The following is a 25,157-nucleotide window of genomic DNA, read 5'->3' as shown; positions in this document are numbered from 1 at the left end:
AAGTCACTTCAAAGTCTCCATTTTCATTTTGGTGGACTTGCCGGTGTGCTGCGGATCATTGTCCTGCTGCAGAACGCAAATTGGTTCATTTGTGTTCAGTTGTGAGAAATCAAGAAGGGGGCAGATGCTTCAATAAAAGTAAAATTAAGTAAAATATCAGTATCTTAGTATTAATAATAAGGTTATCTGTCTATATGTGTCGTGCCATTGGTACCGGGATGTATCTCACCTCTCCTTCGGAGACAACAAAGATCAAATGGTATAGGAAATAGATGTTTTTGTTATGATTTCATATTGTAGCGAATATGCAGGTCGGATTTGTTAGACTGTGTATTTGCTGAGGTTTAGTTAATTTTCTTATCTGCATCGCCCACACACTATATGGGACAGAAGCTACAAGGCTGGCTTAGATGGCCAAAAGCTTACATGACAAAAGTCAGAGGGTGACAGGGAAGCTGACACTTGACAGAGTTTATCTGTGTCAACTTGAACTGCGGGGGCCAGATACAGCAGGCAACAGCACGGTATAAATATTTTTTCTCTCATGTCAATCAGTGTGGTGACTTCCAAGGCTGGATGAATGTAAAAAAAAAAAGCTATTCAATGCGACAAATCGTAAGTGAGGGATCCTTCAGGGAGTCTCCACGTTCTTCTGTATCTTAGCAACCAAAAATGCAGCTCCTATTTTGCTCTGCAGTGCTCCAAGAAGGCAAACACTATGGCAGGTAAAAATCGCAACATGCCAAAAAAAAAAAAAAAAAGCTTAAAAAAACTAAACTGCATGACTAAGTGGCACAAAGGCAGTGAGAAACCGAGGACAAAAAAAGTAGCAAAAACACAGATCTTGCGAGACTCGGGAGACCTCTATCACACACATACCAGCGAAAGCTAACACAGTAAAGTGAATACAGAATACACACACATACACACACATAAACCTCAGCGCTCTTATGAAGATGTTCTGTTGCCATGACGATGTGCAAGGAGGTGTTTGCGGAGTCTCCTTCCTGTGCCTAGTGTTTTCCCTCTCACTCTCCCGCTTATAGCAGATGCATGAGTATAAAGATAATCTGCTGTCTCCGCCAAGGCTGAATTAATGCGGCCCACTTCTATTCCTCATAGGAAGATGCCAAGAATGGAAGATGCTAATGCTATTTACTGCTTGTTCAACACATGGAACTCTTTGGCGTCACCTGACTGACAGGTATACAGTACAGGATGTGGAGTCTCCTCAATAGGAAATTGTGAATAGGAAATTTGGGAATATTACATCATATACTGAGAAATGTATAACACCTACAGGAAGTGAAAGGTATAGTTGGTGGGAATTTTTTTTTTGCCATTCATACATAAGAAGATGGGCGGCACGGCGGTCAAGTGGTTAGCGCACAGACCTCACAGCTAGGAGGACCAGGGTTCAATTCCACCCTCGGCCATCTCTGTGTGGAGTTTGCATGTTCTCCCCGTGCATTCGTGGGTTTTCTCCGGGTACTCCGGTTTCCTCCCACATTCCAAAAACATGCTAGGTTAATTGGCCACTCCAAATTGTCCATAGGTATGAATGTGAGTGTGAATGGTTGTTTGTCTATATGTGCCCTGGCCACCAGTCCAGGGTGTACCCTGCCTCTCGCCCAAAGACAGCTGGGATAGGCTCCAGCATCCCCCGCGACCCTCGTGAGGAAGATATGTAATGTCACATGCAAACTCCTCACAGAGATACCCAAGCGGATATTGGAACCCAGGTCTTTCCGATCTCCTGACAAGCTAACCACTCGTCCACCATGCGGCCCGTATAATTATTGAATTCATGAATGAACACAAATTGTGACATATATTTGTTTCTGCTTTACTGTCTTTTGGGGGGAGACATCGCTAAATGGCTAAAATCAATACTTTATTCACTACAAGAGTCTTCAAATAAAGCACAGACATGTCGACATCAGTCTTAGCCAAATGCTTTCTGATGCGCCAACTGCACCAGCGCCATTCCTCTTTGCCTTTAAATAGTTAACAGGCTAGCAGCTGTGTTTTTACATTATTCTACTTTATCTGTAAAGGCCACAATCATTGTGTGATGCGTTGAAATCATTTGACTGCTTTTTAAAGGAACTGTAGAGTTCAGTGGTCTTAGAAAAATCGAGTATTCGACGATGAAGTGTGCAACTGAATTGTATGAAAATCATGTGGTCAAGATTATACCATTCTGACTGCAGGGGGCTGCTGACCATACATTTTTACTTAGAATGTATTAATTTTGGTTATAAACAGCCTATTTTGATAGTAATTCAGCTGAGTCTGTGTTATTTAAAATGACATTTGTGTTTAACTCTGATTGGCTGGCGACCAGGCAGGGTGTATCCCGCCTCTCGCCCGAAGACAGCTGGGATAGGCTCCAGCACCCCCCACGACCCTTGTGAGGAAAAGCGGTAGAAAATGAATGAATGAATGTATTAATTTTGGTTATAAACAGCCTATTTTGATTATAATTCAGCTGAGTCTGTGTTATTTAAAATGACATTTGTGTTTAACTGTGATTGGCTAGCGACCTTGCCAGGGTGTACCCCGCCTCTCACAGCCTGCGACATTCGTGAGGATAAGTGGTACAGAAAATAAACGGATGGATAATGACCGTTCATCCATTTTCAATGCCGCTTATCCTGACTAGGAGTAAGCTGAAGCCTATCACAGCTGACTATAAATACCGGTATCATTAATATATGTGCATCATAGCAAACATATATTCAAATTTTATTTAAAAAGTCAATATTTATATGGTCTAAAGTCATGAACATGGCCAGGTGTTGAAAGACAATCACAAAACAGGAATAATAACGGCTGGAAAAAAAAGGGAATTTGAATCCCCGTTTCACATTTAGTTCCTCAGACATCAATTTCACTGTGAGAAGAAGATAAAGAATGTTGCGTCGCATCTCCATTAGTCATCTGTCTCTTCGGAGACAGTGTAAAGAGACCGATGGCACAGCGAGAGTAAACATCAGAAAGAGGATGTGTCTTGAATCCCAAAGGAGAAAAGTTGGATTAGAACCTGACTCGCCAGGGCCAAAAAAACGGATATTGATGAACGACTTTGTTGTTATCGCAGATGATTTGTTTGTCCGTGACAATAAATCGCAAGTTTATGAAATTGAATGATTTCAGTCAATTGAAAAATGGTTTAAAGCTCAGGCAGATTTAATGGTATGCATTGGTAAACACGGATTACAAATAGACACATCTTTAGATTAAATTATGCTATTGTTTAAGACCAAGAAACTAGAGTTAATTCCCTAAGGGAACATGTAGAAACACACACATACACAAATGGCCTCTTATTTCCTGCCAAGATGATTAGAGGCAGCACCTCAAAGCCATTACAGTGTTGACTGGAATCATACATTGTTGCCATAGCGGCAGATTCTGATTGACTATCATACGCTCAGGCATGCTACACACACGGCAGCTGATGTGGTAGCTATTAATTCACTCGCTTGTTCTTTGTTTTCAATACTTTACAATCCATTTTTATATTACAAATATTGTAGTAGTAGTAGTAGTAGTTACATTCATTCATTTTCTACCGCTTTTTCCTCGCGGGGGTGCTGGAGCCTATCCCAGCTGTCTTGGGGCGAGAGGCGGGGTACACCCTGGTCGCCAGCCAATCACAGGGCACATATAGACAAACAACCATTCACACTCACATTCATACCTATGGACAATTTGGAGTCGCCAATTAACCTAGCATGTTTTTGGAATGTGGGAGGAAACCGGAGTACCCGGAGAAAACCCACGCATGCACGGGGAGAACATGCAAACTCCACACAGACATGGCCAAGGGTGGAATTGAACCCTGGTCTCCTAGCTGTGAGGTCGGCGCGCTAACCACTCGACCGCCGTGCCGCCCTCAGTAGTAGATTAGGTTGTTTTTTTTTTTACCTTTTTGTGAATTTTGTTGTTGAATAATCGTTTTTTTCCCATTGTAGTTGCTTCTGGGAATTTCACCGTTACATAAAACTGATAAAAAACTGTTTATATCTCAGCTGATATACATACCTTACTATAACTAGGTGTCCAACTGACCTTCTCGGGAGAGTTCTCTATTATTCTCATGTGAAAATAGTTGAATGAATCCAGCTTTTCAGCCACATCTCAACATGCTGCCAGATATCCATAACCAACGTGGTGTGTGAATGGCCATTTCAATTGCTTTTGTCAGCTTTTTAGCAGACATTGAGTGATTTCAGAGAGCAGATGCCATATACAGATGGATACCGTCAGGCGTGTGAAGAGACCTCTCGATTTGTCCACCAAGCTTTGTCAAGCTTTCAGTAACAATCCCGCTGCCAAATCGACACATCTTGTTTTTAAATACACCGGCTTGTACTGAACAACTTTTAACGACAATTCTGACTGTTAAGCACTGGAGAATTACCTGCAGGGTTCAAGTACGTATACTTGGAGTTGATTCACATAATGCATCAGTTCTGCTTTTCTTATCAACTTCAAAGGAAATGTTATATCAATATGTCATGCTAGTTGGTCATGTCAATCTCCGCAATCTACTGTATTTTAGATACTAAATGTATAAATTGTATGCTAATGCTCGGACTTAACAACAACATCATGGCGATTTTCTGTGCAATTTTAAAGTTTATGGGATGCACGGTGTCCTAGTGGTTAGCATGTTGGCCATACAGTCAGTTTGAACCTTTATATACTGTATCTCTAACACAGTGGTTCCCGAGCTTGGGAATCAACACAAAAACAGTGTGCAGTGGGCACTTATTCAAATATGACCCCGGTGAGTTTTCATGCCACTAAGAATAAACAAAAACCTAAAATGTTGTTATTTCTGCAGCGTGTCTGCACACTGTGACAGTCCACCAAGCAGCACATGACTATCAACATTAAAAAATTTTTTTTATGTTTTTTAAGGTTTAAAATAAAAAAAAAAAAAACCTCATCGCACTCTGTGTGACTATAAAAACACAAGAAGTCCTGGAAGCAACGGAAGAAACAGCAAGGAACTCTCCCAATGATTATGTTTGAGTCATATTTTGGTGACTCATAGTCTTATTTTTTTTTACTATGTCTACTATATTGGGTAATATAAGCGCACAGATGACTATAAAGGTGTTATTTCATGTCGAGAGGGCAATAGTAGTGTTGAAAAACATATTTAGATGGCCATATATAGATTCTCTATGCTCTAACTCTAATATAACATAAATAAGAAATCCTAATTCATGGTTGCTTGTGGAAGCAATGACAGTACTTATGATAAGTGAAGGATGGCTGTACTGCACAATTCTGTGTACGATTTTTATAAATGATTTTAATATGTGTGATTTTGAATAGGGCTGCACGGCGGTCGAGTGGTTAGCGTGCAGACCTCACTGCTAGGAGACCTCAGTTCAATTCCACCCTCGGCCATCTCTGTGTGGAGTTTGCATGTTCTCCTCGTGCGTGCGTGGGTTTTTTCCGAGTACTCCGGTTTCCTCCCACATTCCAAAAACATGCTAGGTTAATTGGCGACTCCAAATTGTCCATAGGTATGAATGTGACTGTGAATGGTTGTTTGTCGAAATGTGCCCTGTGATTGGCACATATAATGGGCCACCCATGGGCCCGGGGGTGCCCATGCGTGCTGCTGACCATACATTTTTACTTAAAATGTCTTAATTTTGGTTATAAACAGCCTATTTTGATAGTAATTCAGCTGAGTCTGTGTTATTTAAAATAACATTCGTGTTTAACTGTGATTGGCTGGCAACCAGTCCAGGGTGTACCCCGCCTCTTGCCCGAAGACAGCTGGGATAGGCTCCAGCATCCCCCGGGACCCTCGTGAGGATAAGCGGTAGAAAATGAATGAATGAATGATTTTGAATAGCTTTCCTATTTACTTTACACTTCATTCCATTGCACTACATGACTCTATTTGCCACAAACCTTTTGTCACTTTGAATCAGTTTGAGCATTGTATCCTAAAAAAAAGTTTTTCAATTAACCCGGTATGACAAAAATTTACAGAGACTAAAACAGCACAATTTAGAAAAATATAAAAAAACCTGTTCTGATAGTATTTTCTTGGCACAATGACTAATGATGCCAACGTACTAATCTATAGTTCTGTCTGTAGGCGATAATGTCAAACATGTGCTGCTCAGCGGGTATCACAGCAGCACCACCTGGCCTAATGACCCTGGTCCTTACCAGTCAGCAGGACTCTGGCTTGAGCTGCCAAAGATCAGCTGTGAAAGAGGAGGGGTTGCATGGGGGAGAGTGTGGGAGGATCGGCGCGTGTTTGTTGCTTCATCACACCACCGTGTGGCCGAGTGATTAGCATGTTGGCCACACAGTCAGGAGATCGGTAAGACCTGGGTTTGAATCTGTGTTATACTCCACTCGTTCTTGCTATGAGGCAGCAGCGCTAACCAGAGCACCACCGTGCTGCTCCTCATGCCAAATAATTTGATTACAATTTAGCAATGTCATGGCCGTGTCACATTGATGATTTATCTCATGCTATTAATAGTGGAGTCGGGGGGGGGGTTGTAATTGCATTCTTGTGATGACTAACTGCATAAAGGGCATGGGCAATAGAAAGAGATTGGACAATAAAGTTTTTGACAATAAATAAAGCCACCAGTTAAACACATCATTGTAAAAAGTCCCAAAATATATTAATATTCTTCATTCATTAATTATCTATACCATTTAATCCTCATTAGATTCTCGGAATACAGACGGATTTCCACACTACATCGTTCTCTGTGTATAAGTCTCAAATATCCAGCAATGATGACTGATGCTTGCCATGGCCGAGCTCTCACCTTTGAACCATCTCCCATAGTAACTTGTCTGGAGGGAACGCAGTGAGTCCGCTTCTCATCAGAGGTCGTGTTCGTCTGTCACACATCTCTGCATCATCATTCACTCCATGCCATGCCAATGCTCTGTGACAGCGACGTCTCCATCGTAAAACATCGTCTAACATGCATCATGGTTTGCTTTGCTGCCTCTCTGCAATGTAGCCCATAAGCTGGATCACAATTCAGTTTATTGCAAAATATATTTTTCATTTTGCATATTTGAATTTCTACTGTACTTCTTTCTGTTTTGTTTTTTTCCTTCAGGGGTCGCTACAGCAAATTAATCCCCTCCATCCAACCCTCTCTCTCACACCAACTACCTTCATGTCCTCCTTCACTACATCCATAAACCTCCTTTTTGGTCTTCCTCTACGCCTCCTACCTGGCAGCTCTAAACGCAGCATCCTTCTACCGATATATTCACTATCTCTCCTCTGGACATGTCCCAACCATCTCAGTATATGTGATATCTCAGTGATGTACTCGTTCTTGATCCTATCCATCCTGGTCACTCCCAATGAGAACCTCAGCATCCTCATTTCTCCTACCTCCAGTTCTGCTTCCTGTCTTTTCCTCAGTGGCACTGTCTTTAGACCAAACAACATGGCTGGTCTCACCACAGTTTTGAATTACTAGAGTACTACTATTACTATTACTATTACATTAGTGCTGGAGCCTATCCCAGCTGTCTTCGGGCAAGAGGCGGGCACATATAGACAAACAACCATTCACACTCACATTCATACCTATGGAGTCGCTAATTAACCTAGCATGTTTTTGGAATGTGGGAGGAAAATCGGAGTACCCGGAGAAAACCCACGCGTGCACGGGGAGAACATGCAAACTCCACACAGAGATGGCCGAGGGTGGGAATTGAACCCTGGTCTCCTAGCTGTGAGGTCTGCGCGCTAACCACTAGACCGCCGTGCTGCCCATTACAAATACATATTGTAAGAAAAGATAACAATGGCCAATTACATCACTGATCCTTATGCATAGAAACAACTTGAAACCGTGGTCAAATTTTGAATGAAAGGGAATGTGTATTTAGTGAAAAGATATAGTACATATTTTTACATGTCAAGAATTATTCATGTTTTTCTCAAGACATGCACATTTGTTGCTCACAATTAACAAACAGTGTTTCTTAACCACAACCAGCATTTGAAAGGCTGCAGCAAACTTTTACACTTGTGGGTTGTGAGGGCCGTGAAACAGCATACATTATGAATTCAACAAGACATGAGACATACTGTTATCCATGTCCTGTTCACGTCAAACTTATAGAGACGTATTTTTAAACTGTTAAAGGCAGACTTTTTCGCCAGAAGCAGAATTACAAATGCTATTTTTAAACTACTCAAACAAACACTGTGTTTTTCCTGAAGGCCAACAGTCGACACTTTCTCCTTTGGCTCCACTGCCTTGGTTCCGTGTAAGACAATTATTATTCATTCATTTTCTACTGCTTATCCTCACAAGGTTTGCAGGGGGTGCTGGAGCCTATCCCAGCTGTCTTCGGGCAAGAGGCGGGGTACACCCTGGACTGGTCGGCAGCCAATCACAGGACACATATAGACAAACAACCATTCACACTCACATTCATACCTATGGACAATTTGGAGTCGCCAATTAACCTAGCATGTTTTTGGAATGTGGGAGGAAACCGGAGTACCAGGATAAAACCCACGCATGGCCATGGGTGGAATTGAACTCAGGTCTCCTAACTGTGAGGCCTGAGTGTTAACCACTCGTCCGCCGTGCAGCCCTAAAATCTTCCATTCCGGAATAAATTAGTTAGTTAAGCTCATCCTGGAGCAAAGGAGGACAACAATCCACCAGAGTGCTCTATCCTGGGCTTTCCCTCCAGGTTTTTCCCATCTTCTTGATGTTTGCATCAAAGTCTCGTCGCCAGGTGTTTCTTGGCCTTCCTGTCTTCTGCATCCCTCGGGGGGGTTCCACTTGCTTGAGTGCTTGCCTTGTGGTGTTACTGGCCGGCTTCCTCAGGGTGTTTCCAATCCATCCACATCTTTTGTGCCGGGTCTCTTCCTCGGCTGACAGCTGGTTAGTACACGGCGTTGCTGATGATGACGGGCCAGCGTCTGCAGTTTCCTGATGGTGGGCTTCGTCGTCGTCTATGTCAAGTATGCTGCCTTGCTTATTTTTACTCATATGTCAGATGGCATCCTGTTGGTCGATGACAGTTCCCATGTATGCGATGGCCTCTACCTCATACAGCTCACTCCCGTGCAGCGTGCCTGAGACCTCATTTCCTGTTGAACTTGAGGCTAACTTGTACTGAGGTGGCTGCTAAGTCTGTTCTGTCCTCCATCTGCTGGTCCAGATCATCTAACTGGTTCTGTTTTTTTTGTCTGCTGCTCATGTCTTCATGGTCTTCATGGAGCCTTGTCTGACTCTGGTCATCAATATATTCATTCGTTCATTTTCTACCGCTTTTCCTCACGAGGGTCAAGCCTATCCCAGCTGTCTTCGGGCGAGAGGCAGGGTACACCCTGAACTGGTGGCCAGCCAATCACAGGGCACATATAGACAAACAACCATTCACACTCACATTCATACCTATGGACAATTTGGAGTCGCCAATTAATTTGATCCATTAATTGTATAGACTGTCCCATATTCAAATTGACAAGGTTGGGAATTAGGCTTTGATATTAATGGTTCAAAAGGTCACAAACTAGTTGATCTGCATTGTCAAAACAGAATTCCCGATTTGTGATGCCTCAATCAGACATATCAGAGCGAGACAAAGATATGTACTATAGTCATGAATATACAGCAAATAGACAAATGTTGAGGTCTGGCTCTACTCATCGTGATGCACTCTAGGGAATTAACACCAAAAATATGCAGCTTCACTCAGCTCTTTGCTTTATTGTCCAACAGCGGCTTTTGTGTTTTACTTTCTGACTGCCCTCAGTTGCAGCAGGGAGCTTTTTTTCACAGGCAAAAATCACTGAACCCATAAAATCAGAGAGACAATTAGTGAAACACACAAAAAAATCGAATGTAAGTTTGAATCTCGCCCCTGTGTGGACTGTACACGCTCCCTCCATGTTTGCGTGGGATTATGATGGGATGCTCTGCTCCTACCTGTCCGAATACATACATGTTAGGTTAATTAAAACTATTATTTTTAAAACTTCAAAGCCCTGTTCACATGGTAACACTCCTGTATTTTAGTTTGTTTTTTTTGTTGACAAGTTTAAAAAAAGGCTTTTGGTTAGCAGGCAGGCCTCACAGCTCGGAGACCCGAGTTCAATTCCACCCTCGGCGATCTCTGAATGGAGTTTGCATGTTCTCACCGTCTATGCGTGGGTACTCCGGCTTAATTGCCGACTTCAAATTGCCATGTGATTGGCTGGCGACCAGTCCAGGGTGTACCCTGCCTCTCGCCCGAAGATGAGAGGCACCACCCAGCAACCCACGCTACCCTTGTGAGGATAAGCAGTAGAAAATGAATGAATAAATGAATGAAAAGTTTAAAAAGAAATCATATTCAATGTGACAGATCATAAATACCATGAGTCATGTCATGAGTCACCCAACGCACGAATTGAGACAAAACACAGAATCGGGTCAACGAGAACGAGATGAGATTTTAACATACTGGGTGACTGCAAGCCCCATTATAGTATGTATTAATAGTATGTATGTGACAGTAGTAGCCAGCACTCCTGATTCTGAAGGCGCTGGGCAGATTACATCAATATGCCAACACAGGAGCTGGAATCTGATTGGACGGGAAAAAAGGCATATACTACTGGAAGCACTGCAGTGAAGTAATACAGGACAAAATTAAGATACCAGACCGTTGGTAATAAATGAATGTACTGTAGGTCGGTACTTCTGGTAATGGCTTGCTGGCCCTGACTGCACACAACTGTTTGTCTATATATCTGTCCTGTGATTGATTGATAACCAGTCCAGGGTGTACGCCATTTCTCATCTAAAGTCAGCTAGAATAGTCTCAAAATTGTAAGAAAAATGTTTTATTTTTGTGTCAAATTTGCACAATATGTACTTTATTTATACAATGCAGCAACTCGCTGTGTCAGTAAATCTTTTCCAATTTTAGCTCTTCACCACATCGTCTAACATCAAGCCCATTTGGTGAATCATTGTTGCGTGATGCATAATTAGCAGACATTTGAGGAACCTCTGAGTAAGCATTATGTTAATGCTTTCAGAATCTCAGTCATTCTCTACTTTGAGTCAGCCCCTGCAGGAAATGAGATTGCTGGTAAATTAAGCTTCTAAAACAATGCAATACAAAAAGACAAATATAGACAAGAATAAGGTCACTTTAGAGAATACATAAAAAAATGCTGAATTCTGAATGCATGAGTGTGTATAACGCTCTCAAAAGTGCATGTCGATACACTTAACAGATTTAAAAATCATTGTGCAAAATGTGTGTGACGCAAAAGATAACCGGCTCATGATGCGAAAAGTGAGAAGCATTTTTCCAACAGAAGTTTGAAAGGATGAAATTAAAGGACAAAATAATCAGCACTCCTGAGGACTCCCCTCAAACCACACCCCCACGCCCCCCAATTCCTCCCACTTTGTTTTGATCTTTCTCCTTCCTGTTCCCATTCTCTCTTCATCACAATAACATGCACATGCGCTTGTCTACCCGCCCACGTAAACCGCAGGCATGGGTGAGCCCCCAACATGCGGCACAGTTTGGATGGGGGTAAGGGTGGTGGTGGTTGTGGTGGTGGTGGGGGGGGGCATTTATGCAAAGACTCACAAAAATCAGTGCAGCACTGCTGACAAGTGGTGGTGTCTCCATGGCAACTAAGGGAGCAAGGCCCTGCTATGCGGTGTCAAGCAAACACACCATGTAAAACCTTTGAAAAAATGAGATGTGTAGCGGCGGCGGTAATAATGACGGGATGGGGGTCAATAAATGAAGCTCAGTCACAACTTTTGCAGTATTAAACGCTCTGTAAATTAGATATTGCAGTCTAATATTATTGTTAAGAAAGCTTACTTTGCGACGATATATATAGTGTTCAAATTTCCTTTTTTTTATTATTATTGTTTTAGATGGTTGAGTCGAAACTGTTTTACAGATACATTGCAGAAACTTGTTATATATAAAATTGTAGAGAAACCACCAGGGAGTGACATGTTTATGCAATCCCATGACTTGACTAGTCCAGCCCTGCCTCAAAATTCAAAAATACAAAGAATGAGAATTGCACATCAAATGCTGTCATGGCGATGGAAGGAACGTATTAACGCAGAAAAGTATTTCCCCAGGGAACGTTCAATTGTGGCAGAATCTAAACAACAAAAAGACGATCTAAGGCAAAATTTGGCGTAACAACTTTGAAATGTATCTCTTACGGAGCGCGAAAGGAAGCTAGCTGGCTTAGCTTAGTTTAGCATCCTCGTGTGGCAGTGTGTCCGCAACTCACTTTTACTGTTACTGTTAACGGAACCGAGCGTTTTAGGTTCTGAGTGAAACAAGAACGAGATGTACAATTATTCTCGTCTTTACCAACAAGAGACAACCCACACAACATACCTTCAAAATAAGAGCTCGGTTTGCCACATCCTGTTTAATTGTGTGAGCAAATTAAGAGTGCCATAAAAAAATTTTTTTTACATGAATCCTGTTTTCCTTGATCACAAGTGTGGGTATTATAGTTTGTTGAGGTTTTGTAGTAATATTTGAGAGGATGGCATCCCGCTAGAAAAGTTAGCCAATCTATTTTTTTTGAAAAACATTGGCTAATCATGCATTGCATCAATAAATACAGGCATTTCATTTTATCCTTACAAGGGTCACAGGGATGCTGGAGCCTACCCCAGCTGTCTTTGGGCGAGAGGCGGGGTACACTCTGGACTGGTCGCCAGCCAATCACAGGGCACATATAGACAAACAACCATTCACACTCACATTCATACCTATGGACAATTTGGAGTCGCCAATTAACCTAGCATGTTTTTGGAATGTGGGAGGAAACCGGAGTACCCGGAGAAAACCCACGCATGCACAGGGAGAACATGCAAACTCCACACAGAGTAATGGAATGGATACATTGGATATGCATTATTTCTTTTGGTTAACATAATTTGGTTAAAGTACTAACCAAGGTTCTACTGTATTTGATATTGTATTATTTAATTTTAAATCCCATTTCTCTTTATCTGACAGCGCAAATCAAAACTGCACAAACAGTGAACTGGGAAGCAAAAAGGTAGAGAAGTCAGTAGAAAAGAATATGATGTGTGATCTGTGTGTTTTTGTTTACAAAAGGGAGGGGGAGTTCACAAGGGCCTTAGGACAAGGTTTGTATGATATCTGATAAGGAATTGTTATGACAGGTATCCAATACTTGGAGGAATTATTTTGTAAAGCTGCTGCTTATAGCCGGTAAGAAAATCCTCATGTTGACAAGAAAGCGTTATAAATACTAGAAAAAGAACCAAGCTACTGGTGATGACTTAGAAGCTATTATGGTTGTATTTTGGTTGGATTGCAAATACAAGACTTAACAGTGAACATTAGTAGTGTATTACATTAGAATTCATTCATTCATTTTCTACCGCTTATCCTCACTTATCCTCTGGTCGCGGGGGATGCTGGAGCCTATCCCAGCTGTCTTCGGGCGAGAGGCGGGGCACACCCTGGACTGGTCGCCAGCCAATCACAGGGCACATATAGACAAACAACCATTCACACTCACATTCATACCTATGGACAATTTGGAGTCACCAATTAACCTAGCATGTTTTTGGAATGTGGGAGGAAACCGGATTACCCGGAGAAAACCCACGCATGTGTGGGAACTCCACACATACATGCCCTAGGGTGGAATCTAATTCGGGTCTCCTAGCTGTGTGGCCTGCGCGCTAACCACTCGGCCAATTGCGATACTTAACCTTACCCTGTTATGTTTGGATTTAATGCAGAGTTAATTAGTTAATCAGACACACCAAAAAAAATCATATTTCTTGTTACAGTCTGCTTGCATCGGGGCAGAGTAGGGCAGCAAACATCCACATCCACTATGCACCACTACCACTTATAGGCCTGTAATGTCCTGCAAATGAGTCAGATGGATGTTTAAGGTGTTCAACAGACCGCTATTCCCTTTTATCCATGTTTTATATGTACATGTATTTATATTTATGTATTTATATGGAACCTTCCTAAGCGGTGTTGTTACAGAGCAAATAGGTTGTTCTGTCCCAGTGCATGGAACTGTTTGTTTGAGACTCATTAAGTTCAGGCACTGGCTCAGACTGCAGTACAACCTACTGATTACACAATGGAGGAAAGTGAGAAACGGGTAAAGAGACAAAAAAGGAGGACGAGGAAGGATGACATTGAGAGAGAAAGACACAGACAGAGGTGAGGGCCTAAGATGAAAAAGAAGAAGACCATGGAGACCAAGTGGTTCTTACTGGTTGTGCTTAATGGTGGTAAGTCACGCATCCATTATGATCTATTAGGTGCCAATGATGACTAGCCTTATTTCTTCCTATTGCTTTTGCTTGGTAAGGCAAAAAGCAGCGTTTGGCCTTCGTCATTTGTTGTCAAAGTAGAGATTATTATTTTGCTTAGCATATTTGCACAGAGGCTGCACGGTGGCGCGCAGACCTCGCAGCTACGAGACCAGGGTTCAATTCCACCCTTTGCATGTTCTCCCCGTGCATGCATGGGTTTTCTCCGGGTACTCCGGTTTCCTCCCACATTCCAAAAACATGCTAGGTTAATTGGCGACTCCAAATTGTCCATAGGTATGAATGTGAGTGTGAATGGTTGTTTGTCTATATGTGCCCTGTGATTGGCTGGCGACCAGTCCAGGGTGTACCCTGCCTCTCACCCAAAGACAGCCGGGATAGGCTCCAGCACCCCGGCAACCCTCGTGAGGAAAAGTGGTAGAAAATGAATGAATGAATGAATTTGCACAGAGGCTGCACGGCGATCGAGCGGTTAGCGCGCAGACCTCACAGCTAGGAAACCGGGGTTCAATCCCACCCTCGGCCATCTCTGTATGGAGTTTGCATGTTCTCCCCGTGCATGCGTGGGTTTTCTCCAAAAACATGCTAGGTTAATTAGCGACTCCAAATTGTCCATAGGTATGAATGTGAGTGTGAATGGTTGTTTGTTTATATGTGCCCTGTGATTGGCTGGCGATCAGTACCCAGCACCCCCGCGGCCCTCGTGACGATAAGCGGTAGAAAATGAATGAATGAATATTTGCATAGAATATTACCACGATACCCTAAACTTTGCTTTTGTAGTAAATAAACACTTTGACAGTTTCCTATATTTATGGAAAAAATCAGTTCCAAATCCGAACCAATCAGAGGTCAAACATAATGTCCCGGAACAGATGGTGTTTGACCTTGGAGCTTCCACTATAAAGTGCTTTCATAATGTTTAATTGCTTGTGAGAATATGTAGCATCTGGACTGAGACTTGCTGTGAAGAGATAAAAGTGCAGCTTCTCAACAGCTTCAAACATGTTTGTGCGTGTACGCCCGTGTTCTTGGCAGTGTTTTCCAATAGGAGAAGTCGACTCAGTCGGTTGGACACTGATTGAAGTCAAAAGCATTAACCCAGCAGATAGAACACGCTGACAATCATTTGTGCCGCACACGGTCTCATGAGCGCAACTGACACATCATGCACGCTCCAAAATGACACATTTGACATCGGGGCTGATCACCGCCAGCGGGTGAGCTGCTTCATCTCAGCTTGGATCAACTGGCCACTCAATTTGTGGAACAAGCGAGACCCCCCATCTGTATGAAGCCCACCTCATGCACAGAGCTGGCAACGTAATAAGATTCCCCCCAAAAAATGTATGTTGCCATGCATGAGACATTTATATAAAAATGCATCACAATTAACCTTGCCATTGATCAAATTAATGTTAATTTACGCTGTCAAGAAATAAACAGTTGTTTTTCAGTTTTTTAGACGTTACTCATGGATTTACTGGATAATGGCTGTGTTCCGTAAAACTAAAAAAAAAAGCTACACTAACTATTACTTCTATTCTTTATTTGAAAATACAAAATACTGTAGTTATATAAAATTCACTCCACATCACTCTTGGAATTTCGTAGAGTTTCAAAATGCCATCCATCCATTTTCTATACCGCTTATCCTCACTTGGGTCGTGGGGGTATGCTGGAGCCTATCCCAGCTGTCTTCGAGCTAGAGGCGGCGTACACCCTGAACTGCTCGCCAGACAATCACAGGGCACATATAGACAAACAACCATTCACACTCACATTCATACATAGACATAGACTTCCTTTATTGTCATTGCACAATAACACAGCAGTGAAATTGCCAACGAAATGTCGTTGCCTGGCTGCTTATGGACAATTTGGAGTCGCCAATTAACCTAGCATGTTTTTGGAATGTGGGAGGAAACCGGAGTACCCGGAGAAAACCCACGCATGGGGAGAACATGCAAACTCCAGACATGTGGAATCGAACACAGGACCCCGACTGTGGCCTATGTACATGCTAACCACTCGGTCACCGTGCAGCTCGCTTCAAAATGCAAAAAGAAGAAAGGCTATGTAAGATTCCAAAATTCATATTTGTCATATTTGATTAAAAATAGTTAATCACTGTTTATATGAGGCCACAAATGCATCATCTAACAAAAGGTGAAAATGCAGTTACTCCTTTGGTGCTTACCTATGTATACGTATGTATGGTCCTGACAGTTTCACCAAGGCCTTCCTTGATCATGTGTGCCGATGGTTTAAACTCCCAAGTTTTGTGCAGGGCATATTTTTCCTTTTGGTCGAATTTCAAATTGTATGACTTCAGGAGCATGCAACTTAAGAGGTTTGTGTGTACATTCATAAAGGTGGCTTCTTTACTGCTGTTGATTTCTGTCAAATAAATTGTACCTAACAACAGTCGAGCAAGGACCCTTGCTATTTTCAATTCCGTACTGCTCCTTAAATCTGTGTTGCTCAAATCCGACATTACAAATTCATGTGATCACATCCACAACCATCTGCAAACCTCCAAGCACAAACGTATGACATCTAAAAAACCCTTTACCCACTTTGGACGAATTGCTCCTTTTGTGGCTATCACTGAGTCGAGTACAATCATGTAAATGGCCGTTACAATGTGCCGGTGGCAATATTTCACACATGCTCTCACAGCAACAGCTACATGTCAAGATGTAGAGCAATAAACGGCCAGTTGACAGATGTTTGGAAGTCTCAATGTTTGACTGACCATGACTGGGACTGTCATAACAATAATCCCATCATTGCATTCGTTAATGCATTCGGCCTTGCATGTTTATGGTCACACTTTGTAGAATTTAGTTTTTCTCTTTAACTGTTCTGATCCTTTTACTGTTGTTATTTTTTTATTTATTCATTCATTCATTTTCTACCGCTTTTCCTCACGAGGGTCGCCGGGGGTGCTGGAGCCTATCCCAGCTGTCTTTGGGCGAGAGGCAGGGTACACCCTGGACTGGTCGCCAGCCAATCACAGCGCACATATAGACAAACAACCATTCACACTCACATTCATACCTATGGACAATTTGGAGTGGCTAATTAACCTAGCATGTTTTTGGAATGTGGGAGGAAACCGGAGTACCCGGAGAAAACCCACGCATGCACGGGGAGAACATGCAAACAGAGATGGCCGAGGGTGGAATTGAACCCTGGTCTCCTAGCTGTAAGGTCTGCGCGTTAACCACTCGACCGCCGTGCCGCCCCTTTTTTTATTTAGTTGCATGGAAACTTTTTTAAGAGTTCACTTTTTATATCTACCCAATTCTTTTGTACAGAATTCAACAATATTCCGCTGAGAACTGACTCAAAGACAGACATTTAAATAAAAAGTGTCAAGGTTTATGTGGAAGGACTGAAAGGACATATTCAAGTAAGACTGTCTAATGTTCATCAACTGCTTTGTTACGTTCATATCTTTAAACATGCAGATTTGTAAGCTGAATACACTTAGGATTGTGACACTGAAGAATACCATAATATCACCATATTCATGCGACCGCATGCTTCTAGCCTGGGATGGTCATATAAGAGCCAAGGAAGTTTACTGAACTTTGGTGAAAAGGATTATTGTGGGAAAGTGCCTGGTCTTGACAGATAAACAGGCACCCAATTGCAGGAGTGTGGCAAAGAGATTAGTTTTGTTTTCAAAATGTCTGTGGAAAGACAGTGCACTCAAGGCCGGAGAATCCTGATTTATACTGGCTGTATAGATTAAAGCATTTAATCATAACCATCCAGTTGGCTTAACATTTAATATAAGGAAAGGTCACGATAGAAAGTCAGGGTCATGGGTGAGGTGGAGCCAAGCCAAGCTGACTTTGGGTGAGGAGGCATGGCTTATAGTCATTGACAAGGCACATATAGATGCACAACCATTCCCATTCACACCAGTGGACTATTTAGAGTCTCCAGTTAGCGTAACTTGCAAGCACAAGGAGAACGTGTACAGTATACAGTCTTCCCTCATTTATTGCTTCCAGACCTGCCTGAGATAAGTGAATTTCTGCAAAGTAGAAATTTTTTACAGCTTATCCTCACAAGGGTCACGGGGTTGCTGGAGCCCAGCTGACTTCGAGCGATAAGCGGGGTACACCCTGGACTGGTCGCCAGCCAATCACAGGGCACAAATAGAGTCGCCAATTAACCTAGCATATTCTTGGAATGTGGGAGAAAACCCTCGCATGCACGGGGGGACCTGCAAACTCCACACAGAGATGCCAGAGGAAGGAATCGAACCTTGGCCTCCTGGGTGGCCTACGCTTCCTTATTTATATCAAATATTTCTGTAGTTAAAGCATAGAAAACCTGTTTCAGACATTCGAAGTATGTTTTATAAAGAGCCCTTTCCGCCCTGGAGTTATGGGCTACAGTAGAGCAGCTACACACAATAACCCACACATAAGCTTTCAAGATCTTCCAGACTCTGCACCTATTTGTGCAGCATTTCCATGGATTTCCTGCTTCCGATCCAAATAGTCATGAAACAAAGAGAGAAAGCGTATTGCAGAGATGAGCTAGAATACTTTGTGCCTGAGTAGTGCACAAAGATACACAAATTTCTGCGCTGAAACCATCATAATATAAAAATATATAATCCAAATTGTTACTGTTATGTTTGTTGCTTATTTAAAACAATTCAAGAACAGCAATGCACACTAATATCTAAAGCTCTTGGCTTTATTAGCATATCATCATTACTCACATGTAGCTTCGACAGAGTGTAAACATCCGGTTTCCACTCAAGTGCTGAGGCTTCTGGGTAATGTTGTACACATCCACAACCAACACAATTAACATCTTCGGATGTTCAGATTCGGAATCTGTACAAATTGTAGGTGAAATTGACTGCGTGAAATTGTGTAAATATATTGCAACTCCTGTATTTGTAGATATATATTTCACTTCTACAAATTCCAATACATTATTTTTACAAAATGTAACTAAAGTAGTAATAATATTTCACATATTGTTAAATCAAATTCAGTCCTGATCTTAGGTAAAAAAAATGCAATCAAATATCTAACATTTACGATGAAAAGTGAAGTTAATTAGAAAAAGTAGGTGTAAAAAAGTACAAATAGAGTAATATGTGATTAGTGCTTGAAATATCGCAACAGGTCTAATGCTATCTAATCCTCGTCATATCAACACATTAATGTAAGTTGTTGTTGTGCTAATACTTTATAGGCATAATCGATACTCGAGTATTGATATATATCGATACCACGGAATCGATTCTCACATCACTAGTGCTAACCACATGTCAAACTGTGATGCTATTTGCTATGTTTATGTCATGCAGTTCAAGCACATTCATCTTGGTGCAAAATCCATTATTTATGAATGTGCATCCCACTAAGGCATAGTCATACTTTTCCACATGTGTGTGTGTGTGCATGGAGGCCACATGAGTATTTGTCTCATGTGTGTTATCGCTGCTGCAATGACACTTCCAAAAGAGACATGATTGCTGTTTTGTAGCGTATCTTGCAGTCTAAATATACATCCCTATGGAGTCAGCATGACACACAAAGCAGCAGGCGTGTAGGTGGACACCCTGAAGATGGACGGTGGGGAACCACTTGGCGTATCCAAACAGTCTTGCAGGAGATCAGATGTTTATTTAGAGCAGCAAGAGATCCCGAGGTTGTCATTATGGTCTTGTTACTGATATCATTTATCTAAACAAAGAAATGGTAATGACAGACTAACTCCCAACAGATAGATGCACCTGCATCCCCAAACACACCACGGTGCAGACTGCAGGAAGGTACTGAGCTACAACCATCTGTTCAAATGGCACAGACAGATATACTGTATGAAGAGCCTCTCCAAGCCAACGCTGTCTGTGTCAAAGTAAGGTAGCACGTAGCAGCCTGGGCGGGAGAGAGGCTGTCTGCAGTGCAGCAACGGACAGAGAGGACCATAAGCATCTCCAAAACAGGCTGGACCAAAAACCAGAACAAGAAACGGGAAAGCCCCGAAACCTGCAAGCGGTCACCAAGTCCCCACCCACACTCATAGCACCCGGAACCTCATGTAGCACTAATGAGTGTTTCCTAAATGAAAGCTTATGTTGTTGCCCTCTCGCTCACAATCAAAGGATAGTTCAAGCACACACACATTATTGAAAAGGTGTCACACGCATGCAAAGCTGACCCACCCTTCATGACAGTTTACATTAGATGCATACAGCTGCTCACACCCCCACATGGATAGTATTCCCTGCCACGCATGTGTACACATGCTGCAACAATCCCTCAGGACAGCACTGGCAGTGACATAAAAATAATGTTTCTTTCCACAAAAACACTATATATACATTATGCAAAGCATTCCTGTACAATAAATGCATAGCCCAGATTTCAAATTTCTGCATTGAAATCCAATTTATTCCAGATTTCACTGTGCAATGTGGTTGAATTTTAAAACAGGCAAACTTAAACATATTAATCTGACAACTTCTACCAAAATATAACCTTCCATTAAATGCAAAGTCACTGCAAAATGATGCCCACTGACAGCTAATATATCAATCGCATATTAAACTACACGAGATGAAGAGAACTAACTTACCTTGCAAAGTCTCTAAAAGCAGGAGGCATCTAGGAGCACAAGCTGATTTGTCACCCAAAGACAGCAGAAGATCACACAGTCATGTACAAAGTACACTGAATCATAGACTTCCTCAGCTCCTACAGCACCTGTATATTGTCTTCCCTTGCCCTTACATTTATCCAGACTCACTGACAATAAGGGACTCAGGGAAAAAAAAAACAAAAAACACCCGGGCTAAGAAGACGGGAATTGTCAGTGAGATGCTGCGCCGCCACTGCGATGAGTTGCGAGCGCACACTGAGGACCATCTACTGCAGCACAGCAAAGTGGCAGTGCAGCAAGAGAGAGGAGAGACAGGCAAAACAGACATTTGCCACTGCTGGTTCCCACAGCATGGCTGGAGCTAAACTGTGACTGGAATGTGGATTCTGGAGTTTTTTGACACCGGGATTTTTACCAGAACAGATGGAGAGTTATGTGATGAGACGGTGAGAGACAGAGGACAGAAAAAGAGTAAGAAATATAGAGATGTTTGTTATGGTATATATATAACACCCAGATAAGTAGTCTTATTCATCTTTATGCATTCCATATTCTTCCTTCCTCGCTCTCTGACTGCATCCTGGCTGTGTCCTCATTTACAGTGTCAACATCTATTAGGTGTATGTGATGATAAACCCTTCTATGTTAATGTGTTCAAAGCTGGATTTGGCAAATGTCATTCAAAAGCAAGATGCGGTCACACTGGGCATTCGTGCTAATAATTCACCTTGGTTAAAAATATGCCGTCAATTTGTTTTCAAATATTTTTTGTCCCATTTATTCATTTTTTATTAACTGAAATTTTTTTTTTATGGACCAGTATACCGGTAAAGATTCTTCCAATGATAAGAAAATGACTTATACTGGTATAAATGATATCACCCAATTCTAATAATCAGTATAGAAGATGGATGGATGAAAATTTGTACATAAAGTACACATACCCTATCCTTCTCCAGGAAAGGTTCTGATACTTTGTTGGAAACGATCTTACTGTATAAATCCTTAATCTAGACAGTCAAATTAATTCATTCAGCATTAAAACTATCTTTAATGTATTTCAATAGCTATCTAGCTAGTGCTCCACTGCTGCTCTCTGTTGAAGGACGGCAATGACAAGCACCTCCCAGTTCACGCACACCCCTTCAGAATGAGGAGAGTACTGCAACCTCTGTTTTATTGTCCGATGAACAAGAATAAGGAAGCTATCCCAACTCATGTGCACTCAGACGACAGGCTTGTGCACTAAGCTGAGATCAGAGACTTGCGGCAGCCTCATCTTAAGCGTCTACCTGTATTTGATCAAGAATTGTGCAAATTCATGTTATGTTTTTGTTTTTAAATGTTTCATGATGACAAGTTACCTGCCTCGCCTGAGTACACAGGACTGGTTTGCTTGAACCATCACTTCTGCACCGTATGACTGCAATGTTTTGCTGATGCTGATGCTTTGTCTTATATTGACTTATGCTGATTATTTATTCTATGCAAAGTGGCGGTTGTCATTAATTACTGGTGAGAGAAGGGGTTTATAAATATTATGTATTATGTATGTACCAGACTTTATGTGTGAAATGGGCACGCCCTAGTTGTGACTGTCTCCAGTAAGTTTGACCGTAGCATTAAAATGGAAAAAGTACAAAATGCAACGTGATCCATAGAAAGTTATTCGTTCATTCATTCATTCATTCATTTTCTACCGCTTTTCCTCACAAGGGTCACGGGGGGTGCTGGAGCCTATCCCAGCTGTCTTCGGGCGAGAGGCGGGGTACACCCTGGACTGGTCGCCAGCCAATCACAGGGCACATATAGACAAACAACCATTCACACTCACATTCATACCTATGGACAATTTGGAGTCGCCAATTAACCTAGCATGTTTTTGGAATGTGGGAGGAAACCGGAGTACCCGGAGAAAACCCACGCATGCACGGGGAGAACATGCAAACTCCACACAGAGATGGCCGAGGGTGGAATCGAACCCTGGTCTCCTTGCTGTGAGGTCTGCGCGCTAACCACTCATCCGCCGTGCCGCCCTAGAAAGTTATTATTGAGCATTTTGTGACCAACTGACTGAGGAGCACCTCACTTGCTCTAACAAGGGAGCAGGCTTTTGCTTGTAGTCCCAGCAGGACTCAAGGTCGCTTGTCAGAGCTGCTTGCCGGCAGCCCAAATCCTTCAATGATTAACAGTGGCAGACAGGATGGAGCAGCTGTCAATCTAGATCTATAATGTCGGCCAAGAGAGACAGCCAGCCGGGCTCTAAACAGCCTCCATGTTCAACCAGGTAGAACAGAGATTTATGAGACTATTGGAAAAAATCAGTCCTCTTTCAGCGGGTATATGCATAATGCTGATGCTGTTTGCCGACACACTCAGGTAAAAAAAGGAATTAAATTTTAACAAGCCTCTGGAGGTAGTCAAGTGGGAATACAATAAATTTGGTGGAATTACAGATGTGTGTTCTGGGAACTAGGACAGGGATGAACAGTTCTGAATCAATTATGTATACTCACTTTAAACAACATAAAATAGCAAAGGAAATACAGCAATCTTTCATTTATCCCATTTTCTTAGTTATAGATCTGACCGAATTGGAAGAATTTCTCCTCTAAAAAAAAGTTTTTATTAATGAATTAATTAATGTAATAAGTCCCGCCTCTCGCTCAAAGACAGCTGGGATAGGCTCCGACACGCCCGTGACCCACATGAGGATAAGCCGTACAGAAAATGGATGGATGGATGAATGGAATACAAAACAATCTAGCAAAAGTCAAAATTGTATTAGTAGTATTTATTGAAATAAATTACATAATAATGACATATTTAAGCCTTTAAATGTAAAAATGATATAGAAATTAGCAAATAAAACTCATTCTTGGCTGTATTTACTAGCATTGTGATATTTTCAGTCTCACAACAATCTTGTGATGCTCAAAAGAAATATTTTATGTATATATTTTTTTTACCTTCCTTCCCATTCATCCATTTTCTGTAACAAATTTCTGTAACGGGGTACACCCTGGACTGGTGGCCAGCCAATCACAGGGCACATATAGACAAACAACCATTCACACTCACATTCATACCTATGGACAATTTGGAGTCGCCAATTAACCTAGCATGTTTTTGGATGGCCGAGGGTGGAATCGAACTGGAAGACTACATCGGGTGTTACGCCCAATAGAACAATAATTTGCATGTGCAAATCAAATATAGACCACGATTAAACAACATGAAAGCTGCTTCATATACATTCTTTCCACATTTTGCTGCCTTATTACCAGTTGAGAAACATTTAAATGTCACAAGCAAGCATCCAAATGACGTCTACTATATGCTATTAGTGCAAATTGCAGCCGACATATCTGCAGCAACAGCATGCTTTGCTTTGGAATGTTTCCAGCTCCTTGTCAAATCTATGCTCCCAATATTGGCTTTTTTGCATGCATGTAATACTTCAATATATCTTCAATCTCCAGCTCAGCCCTTAACACAATATCTGCTTGTGTTGCCTGTTACTAGATCAGCAATAAAGGTATCATCTTCGCGTGTAACTGTAGTCTCATCACATAAAAATATTAATTTCAACAGTCAATGTCAAATACAAGCCAATATCCACCAAGCGTAAGGCAGTAGACCTTATTGCAAACGGCAAAGATGTGCTGTGGCAGAGAAATCCTCCTCCTGCATGAGCTTTTGTCCTTGCAATGCGGATGCAGTGAATGTAATACTAAACAGACAGTCTAATCATTCATCAACAAGCCTCATCATCGCTCTTGTTTGACTTTGGCCAAAGTACATGCAAAGGTGACACATTTCAACCGGTTATGTGACATTGCACCGATGTCCACTTATTCACTGTTGGGTCATTGTAAACATTGTAAACCCACAAATTCCAACTCTGTTTTGATTTCTGCAAGATTAATGTGCAGATTTCTGATGAAATCATCTTAGAGGGTCCCCGCTCGGGCATCTCTTTGTGGAGTTTGCATGTTCTCCCCGTGCATGCGTGGGTTTTCTTCGAATACTCCGGTTTCCTCCCACATTCCAAAAACATGCTAGGTTAATTGGTGACTCCAAATTGTTCATAGGTATGAATGTGAGTGTGAATGGTTGTTTGTCTATATGTGC

At 41.9% G+C, this 25,157-nt stretch overlaps 1 protein-coding gene across 9 annotated transcripts in view; it reads right to left on the bottom strand.

Annotated features, from left to right (window-relative positions):
- The window catches only part of dlgap2a (discs, large (Drosophila) homolog-associated protein 2a), a 141,141-nt gene that overhangs the window by 86,920 nt on the left and 29,064 nt on the right, over window positions 1–25,157 (bottom strand). For 2 of the 9 annotated variants that reach the window (XM_058090764.2, XM_058090763.2), the window contains exon 1: window positions 21,000–21,453. The exons of the other annotated variants lie outside the window; for them this stretch is intronic. The gene's annotated coding sequence lies outside the window, so the exon portion shown is untranslated. Of the gene's footprint in view, window positions 1–20,999; window positions 21,454–25,157 lie in introns of those variants that run through there. 9 annotated transcript variants of the gene reach the window in all.

Source organism: Doryrhamphus excisus, linkage group LG14 (genome assembly GCF_037039965.1).
Source record: "Doryrhamphus excisus strain RoL-2023G ecotype Guam linkage group LG14, RoL_Dexc_Guam_v1.1, whole genome shotgun sequence".
Classification (NCBI taxonomy): domain Eukaryota; kingdom Metazoa; phylum Chordata; class Actinopteri; order Syngnathiformes; family Syngnathidae; genus Doryrhamphus; species Doryrhamphus excisus.
The sequence above is the reverse complement of the archived record's forward strand: the minus strand, read 5'-3'. Positions and strand labels throughout refer to the sequence as shown.